The sequence below is a fragment of the Etheostoma spectabile genome, chromosome 17 (assembly GCF_008692095.1).
Source record: "Etheostoma spectabile isolate EspeVRDwgs_2016 chromosome 17, UIUC_Espe_1.0, whole genome shotgun sequence".
Lineage (NCBI taxonomy): Eukaryota > Metazoa > Chordata > Actinopteri > Perciformes > Percidae > Etheostoma > Etheostoma spectabile.
The window spans coordinates 18,448,781-18,456,415 of record NC_045749.1 but is presented as its reverse complement, the minus strand read 5'-3'; the positions used below and the strand labels follow the sequence as shown (position 1 = coordinate 18,456,415).

The 7,635-nt window shown below is 42.4% G+C and overlaps 1 protein-coding gene and 1 long non-coding RNA gene across 6 annotated transcripts in view; one reads left to right on the top strand and one right to left on the bottom strand.

The window, feature by feature from the left end:
• LOC116705082 (signal-induced proliferation-associated 1-like protein 2) overlaps positions 1 to 7,635 on the top strand; it is an 84,160-nt gene that overhangs the window by 14,291 nt on the left and 62,234 nt on the right. The window contains exon 1 of one of the 5 annotated variants that reach the window (XM_032540932.1): positions 4,668 to 4,864. The exons of the other annotated variants lie outside the window; for them this stretch is intronic. The gene's annotated coding sequence lies outside the window, so the exon portion shown is untranslated. Of the gene's footprint in view, positions 1 to 4,667; positions 4,865 to 7,635 lie in introns of those variants that run through there. 5 annotated transcript variants of the gene reach the window in all.
• On the bottom strand, positions 1,424 to 6,507 carry LOC116705083 (uncharacterized). The gene is made up of 4 exons (XR_004335843.1): positions 6,498 to 6,507; positions 4,299 to 4,303; positions 2,450 to 2,458; positions 1,424 to 1,544 (listed from the first exon to the last, which is right to left on the bottom strand). It is a non-coding gene; the product is annotated as an uncharacterized LOC116705083 (long non-coding RNA).

The following is a 7,635-nucleotide window of genomic DNA, read 5'->3' as shown; positions in this document are numbered from 1 at the left end:
CAGTGGAGGCAGCTCAGCGTCCTGCGCTCTGATGAATTCAGACAACAGATACAAAACAAACTGAGAGGAAGATTGAAGCTGGAGAGAGAGAGAAAAGGGTGGGGCGGGTAGGGGAGGAGTGGCATTCAGAGATGTTGCCTGCCAGCTGCTTTTCCATCTCTTCCTCTGTGCAGGAAGAACAGGCCATTTCCCTAAACAGCTTCTCTCCAACTCTGCATAACTAAGGAGAAACTTGCCTTGCCACAGCATGCCGTTATCAGTAGGACTAAAAATACTGGACAGCAGATGTATCACATGCCTGCCTATCATCACACCCTCAGGAAAGCAAGCTCAATCTAATACATAATCGGATACAGGTGCCTTTCGTTCTTGGTGGATTATGAAATGTCCCCTGGTGGAAGCAACCCGGCAGAAGCTTTGGTTCCTTATCACATTATGCTGTCTTGACTTGTTTAGTACTGTAATTATGAAGCAAGCCTCAATGGCTCCCATACTATCATGCTGAGTTTGGCTGTCTTCAGGTTGACCATAGAATAACAATAGTTGCCCTCAGGGTTGTTTTCCCGAAAGAATTGCCTCCACTACAGAGATGATATACGAGTGTGTGATTCAACATCAGGCTTGAATCTCCTAGGCAATGTTGAGTGTACTTGTACTGTCTCTGATCAGACTTCATAAGGGAAAGGGACTACATTGGGTTTTTTGACAGTTTATCCCATTGGTCATTTAACCAAATATAATAAAAACAAATTGCACCAAAGTTATGTCCCACGCATCTCCAGTTGAAAGTTGTGCCCAATTCCAATTCTTAAATTAATAGTTAGACCTTTTTCGGAAATGCACATATTTACATTGTTGAGAGTTTGAAAGAAAGATTGATAGCCCTTTAGTGTCTGTCCTTAGAATATAAAGCCACATTTGGTTAGATTAGCTTAGCATAAGAAGTGGAAACAGGGCAAAACGGCTAGACTAGCCTTTTTCTGACTGGAGGGATTTTTGCTGTTCCCTAGAATAGAACGGTCCTAGATCCCTTTTTTTCTTGAGGTCCTACTGGACCAATTTGGGGATTATTAAGTTCCTTAGACCGCTGTTCCTCAGACCGCAGTTGTACTGTTTGTGTTTCAGCAACATTTGAAACACTAACCGTACCAATTCTTCACTGTCTGTTGCATTTCGCCTACATAGGCTAACTCACAAGACTAACATGCATTCAACCAGCTCATTGTTAATGCTAGTTGTTTTGTTTGCATGTTCTCTGCTCTTCTATCTTCTTCCATCATATTAATTAGGATCATAACGTACGCTGGAGCCTTCGTCTTCTGTGTTTCTCTGGTAAGTACTCCAGCCTAGTCTTTAAAGCCACCGTGGTTTGTTGTATGTGCCTTCTTACCCCCCCCCCCCTACCAGGTCCTACGTCCACTTGGCCAGTGTGAATACAAATGGCCAAACCGGTTTTGGAGGAGGGTAGTTGGTAGAACTGTTTAGAAGTGGACTATTCCTATAACTACCTTCCTGTAACTACTTGGTCAGAAAGAGGCTAATGACTCTGTTTTAAGATTTAAAAATAAAAAAATCTGTCTAGCAGGACCTCTAAAGCTCACTAATTGACATGTTGAACACTAATTAACACTTGTCTGCTGTTTAACTCATACAAAATCAGAAGTGTAAAAATGACATGTGGCGTTCCATGGTGTTATGTGCTACACTGTTTTTTGACTGGGTGTGGGAACTTCCTAGAGCCAGCCCGGCCAAGAAATGTACATCATCAATTTTCTTATCTAACTTGCAGCAAGAAAACAAATGACGGCATTTTACCAAACTGCCTAACTATTTCGCTAAGCAAGTAGTATGTTAAGTACACAGCGAACACTACCCAACTCAAGTATAAGGTGAATCCTACTCTTATACAATGTTGATTTCCCTGAATTTCAAATTTTCTCTGAAAAAACTGATAAAACAAATTTAAAACTCCTTAAATTTCAAAAGAAAACAATCTTGTGCCACTAAAAGTACATTTTTTTTGTTAGGTTTTAGCCAATTTTAATCTATTGAGTTGACAATTGGTATCTTTCATCCGAACTCCGCACAGCATTTAAAAGATGAGCTGTGAAAGATGTTTTTTTAGTGTTTGTGAATGTAGGTTTTCTGCATGTGTATCCATTTGTGTAATGAATGACCTTGGTATGTAAATTACCCATCAGACCCGGACGTCCATGTGCAAACGAGCTGTGTTTGTGGGATTGTGTGTTTCTCCACAGGCCCTGCAGCACATGTTTGTAGGCTGATGAATAGTTTGTCTGTTTGCTGGGATGCAGTGACAAAAACTCTTAAGTGTTACCTCCTGGGGCTTCCCACTCTTCAAATAAAACCCTTTCCTTCCCCTCAACTCAAATCAAAGCTGAGAAGCTGCCTGCAAAGGCTAGATCAAAGCAGAATGTGGCACAAAGACCTGTACTTGCTGCCATTCATTCAGCTTGATTAAAGTCTGTCATTTCCTGCTATTAACATGCTCCTACCTCCAACCAGAAACAGACAGAGCAAAGCACTCATCAGAAAGTTGTTAGAATCACACTGTTTTAGTGTTTGTCCAATTAACCTCCCTGAAACTCAATTATGTTGCACTATACAAGAGGAGAAATATATCATCAAAACTCATTTACCTCACAAAGTTGTTCTTTATTTAGCCTTTATGTGCGTTAGGAAGGAACTTAACACATAAACATACTCTCACACATTCATACCTAGTTATTGCAAAGCACAAGCGTAGTTTTTAATGTTGGTATCAGAGTTGCCTGAGTGGTTGTTGAGAGAGGTTTTATTAGTCTCCACACCCATATATGTTTTTTTTTTCTTTCTCCAGAAGCCATAACCACTCTGAACTCTCACATGCACTGAGTTTACATTCTTACCCCCCAACCCCTGGACTTTATTGTTACTGTGCAATACCATTACTCTCATTCTCCAATATCTTATTAAACTCATTAAATGATCACCCCTATCAGGCATTATTCAAATAATGTGCAATAACCCACACTGCATATCACACTGTATATAAAAACCAGACTTATTTTTCATATGTGTACATAGTGTCTCAACTTTGCACCTTATCTCATGTTATATTTTTTACGTACAGTTTATGTTGGCACTGGGAAAGGAGTTACTTTTAATCTCATTGTACATGTGTACAGTGACAATAAAAGGCATTCTATGTCTTCTGTTTCCCCTCCTGGTTCAGACTCGACCCTAAGCCCTAACAGTCACCCGTCTGCTGTATTAACTCCATGTCAGGGCCATGACACACAAAGCTGACCTCAAACAGTTAGCGTCAACAAACCGCAACTGAGCAAACACTTAATGACGGCGTTGCCTAACGTTGCCTGATAACTTGCAGAACTTGTTGAACGCCACAAAGACTACAGCTCACGGCCAGCTGATCTGCGCTTGCATAAGAGGAAATCGCTTCTCAGAAGTCTGTATATGTAATCGGATAAACAAAAGTACTTGCTAAATGTTTGAATGAATAAATTTAAGTCTGTTAAAAAATGTGAAACCGTGCTTGTGTTTTTTGACCGCTCACTGTCCGGAACCAACAGCAGATTTGTATGGGTTCTCCTGATTTTTTTTGCCTTAGCCTTTTTTTTTTCAAGCACAATGCCAGTGTATTGACAAGCACAGCAAGCCTTTACATTGCCAGTTGTACCTTCTTTTTTTTTTTTTTAAATAGACAACTTATTTATTATTTCTTGAGGTGCAGAACATACATGACTTTGAGCAGCAGGGTTGCTGGCAGCTGTAGTCTTTGCAGCATTGTCTCACATCTTTTGAGAAATGCTGCACTTGAATGTTCTGCTGTCAGTCTTTATTAGTGCTAGTTCTTTGGCTTGGTGTGTTCAGGCCCTTAAACTGACAGCTGTTTGCAGCGAAGCACCAGAGAGTAGCGCTCTGCAGAGATGATCCTCTTTTTTTCATACGTTTTTCATCCTTGCTCTGAGGACCTCTCCACTCCTTACATCCCTCCTGCACTGGTGTTTGCTGAAGGTAAAGATATGGAGGCTCAGCATATGGCATATGGCTGGAGGGATTATCAGTTTTGAAAAAACGGCAATTACCCTCTCTGGTTATGTCTGTCTCCTCTTATCTACGTGTGTTTAAGTTGGTCATGGTTCCTTACTTTGTCAGACGGACCTTTTTTATACCAAGCTGTACTTCATCGAACAGGGAACTGATAAGTGGATTCCATCTCCCGTCGCTCCAAATGTCAGCCATCACAAGAAACTTGGAAGGTCACGGGCCTTGACCTGGGCTTCTTTTATTGGGAACAATAGCTTTCCCACCTCTTTTTTTGTCCTTCCTGTCAGCCAGAGAAACTCTGAATGTCATGGCCCACCCCATCCCCCCCCAACACCCCTGCCCCCCCCCCCCCCCCCCCCACCCAGCACAGCCACCTACTTTCCTTTACATATGCTAATGTTGCAGTCTCATTCACTCAGTTGGCAGCTTTGTAACAGGGGGAGGGAGAGGGTTGTATGCATTAAGGGACAGCTGTATGCATTTCACTAAATTGACTTCCCAATGGCTGCCAGACTTGTCCTTCTTTTACTCTTTCCTTCTTTTTCTTTCCTCTTTCTCCATATTCTCCCCCAACTAGTTATTAGATAAAAGAGCAGAAGGAAGGGTTGCTGTTGTTTATTTTCGAGGCTTTTTGCTGTGAAGTGTGGCGGATTTCTCTCAACAAGTGGCTGATGGATTTAATGCACTTGGATAGCATCTTCACAGTGGGCTCATTTCCACAGTGGCTCCCGGGGCTTTGAATCCTCTACCCTTAGGAATAATGGCTCTGATGAAAATAGACTCTCTTAATCAGGTAAGCATGGCAACTGTTGATGCCTAATGTTGGTTTTCATGTCATGAAAAAAGGGAAAAATTAAAGAACGCATAATGACTTCACATTAACTTGCATTTATGTGCAGAATAGGCATTCTTTCTATCTATCTATCTATCTATCTATCTATCTATCTATCTATCGTCTTGTTCTAGACAGTGGTATGCATGAGTGGTCTAGTTTGTAAAGCTCATCACAGGAGGATTGTGTGAGTGTGTTTCCGCCAGACGCAGCACAGACAGTTCTTGCGGGGTAAATACACCAGTGATTCATCTGTATCTGTGCTCACTCCTGGCCTCCCTAACTCATAGCGTCCTCCGGTTGACACCTTATTCTGTGGAGCTGTGGAGCCTCCAGCTGCTGCCCAGTAGTCCATATTGTCTCCCTTACCCCAGATGTCTGCCAGCAACACCAGACCAAGTGTGAAAAATAAACTTTGAAAAGAAAATGAGTACCACTGAAGCGAGTAAAAGGAGCGAGAGATGCTCCATGGCATTGACACGCTCTGAGGTTGCTCTGCCAGCCACTGTTTATAAATGCTGCTGCCTGAATGATGTGTGAATGTGTTTGTGCGTTAGTGTGTCGGTTCTAAATCCTAATGTTGTCACATAGCTTACCTACTCCCCCTCCTCTGCAGCACTAATGTGATGATGTGGACTCTGACTAACCTCAGCAATGAAGCGGAAGCATCAGTGTTCTCAGAGCTTTCGATCTGAACTCCTCACAACTCTTTTAACAGTTTTCCTTTTGCGAGATGAGAGCGCTCTTCTCACCATTTCTCTCCTCCTCTCCTTGTTTTCTTTCTCCCCCCTTTCCTTGGGGGAGTGCACTCTGCTGACAGGCTGTCATTGGTATGGAGGTTGCAGGGTAAGCAGCAGGCTGCTGGGAAGCAGCAGAGGGGGAGGGGGGGATGTGTGCTGATGGAAATAGGTGGTGGTTTACTCTGGAGGCCTGCTGGGCCATATCAACCCCACACGTCCTTTTCTGTCTCACCATAGCAGTGCAGGCTGGTGTGGTTAGGCCAAGTTCGGGGGACAGATGGTCCCTTTTGGAGAAGGGCCACAGCACAGTGCTCTCTGTTCGCAGGGCTCCACTGGAGCAGCCAAGAACAAACATGTTCCCCTTCTGTTGGGAACATACAGGAGCTTCAGTCTGCGAGACCTGAATAGGTTGTGGGAGTGACATCTAAAACTATGGATGTTTGCCTTGGGTGTGAAACTAAAGCTGGTTGACCTTATAGAACTAAGTACTTCGTAATAGCCACATTTTTAATAACATGGAATTCCATTAGTCACATCAGTTGGTATTCATTAATTTTGTATTGGAGCTGGGACTCTACACGATCCTTGGCCAAGTTTACAACCTCGCTTAAATCGTTTCCCTCGCTTTCTCTGTTTGCTGCAGTGCTTGTTCTCCATTCTCATGTGTATAAACAGGGAAAATCTGTTGTCCTGTCTATTTTAATTCTCAGATCACCCTGAAACAACTAAAGGACAATGGCAGTGTGCTGCCTGGCAGGCGCTAGGCAGAAAGCCAGCTGGCAGGCCATCAGGGTAGGAGACTCCCATTTTCAGTGGAGCCAGGTGGAGGCCTGCTTCTCTCCCGCACTACACACATAAAGCCAGCACTACCACAATTGTGCTCTTTTATATAAAACTCGCTCCAACTCCAGAACAGGGGCTCTTTTCTTTTTTTAAATGTAACTTTGCGGCATAGTTCCGCTCTCCACCTTGTCAGTGGGATTATTCAAAGCTACCATCAGCGCTGTGGTTAAGCTCCCACTTGATAGATTGCTGTTAGTAATTATGTTAATCTTGGCATGTAAAGGTCGTCATTCCAGGGCTGTGGTGGTAATTTAATTTTTTTTATCAACGGCTGTCCTCTTAAAGCATTTTCTGACATTGGAATTTACAGCAGAACAGATGCTCAAGGTGTATTTTATGTTTGCATTAGAAATACTCTTACAAATTACTGGATGAATGAAGCCTCTGCTGTGTTTCAACAAACCCTTAAAGCACTTAAAGAACATCTGTAGCAGAAATTTACTAAGCATATAACATGCCAAAACACTCGCTGATTATTTTATATTATATAATTGTATTAGCAACACTGTTCCGTTTGAACCCTTCACATGCATAGATTCAAAACATGCTGCTGTACTTCACAATACAATTCATTTGAAATACTCAATTGATTTTTTCAGATCAACGGAAGCGAAAGATATGTGCTTTCATGTTGTGTACATATAATTGGATTTACAATGACTCTCCTTTCTTCTAATTTCCTGTGTTTTCTATACACAATCATGGTGTCTCAAACCACTCTCTACTGGCAGACCCCTATTCATTGTCTGTAACTGAGCTTATACTTTACTGTATGCTGTAAATTAAATCATTTGCAGTTTCTGTTGTGTATTTACTGTAATAAAATATGTTCCCTAACCCAAGTGATATCACGGTTGACCCCTAGCACGAAGCAGTGCGGCGCTCAGAGGTGTACAGGTGTAGGAAAACACGCTTATGTTTGTGTAAGCTGCCTCCATAAGAAAAAAACGGCTCAATATAACCACCAGTCCAAAACCACAAAGTCAACAACAAAAGCAAACGGCTCTCTTTTTGTTTAATTTTACACGTACAACTGTTGACAGACGAGGTGTGGCAAGATGGCTGTTTGACCTCGGGTTGGCTCTGTAAGCACATGAGCAGATATCAGACAGCAGCTCAGAGCATAACTACATGTCTGTGAGCTCTTTT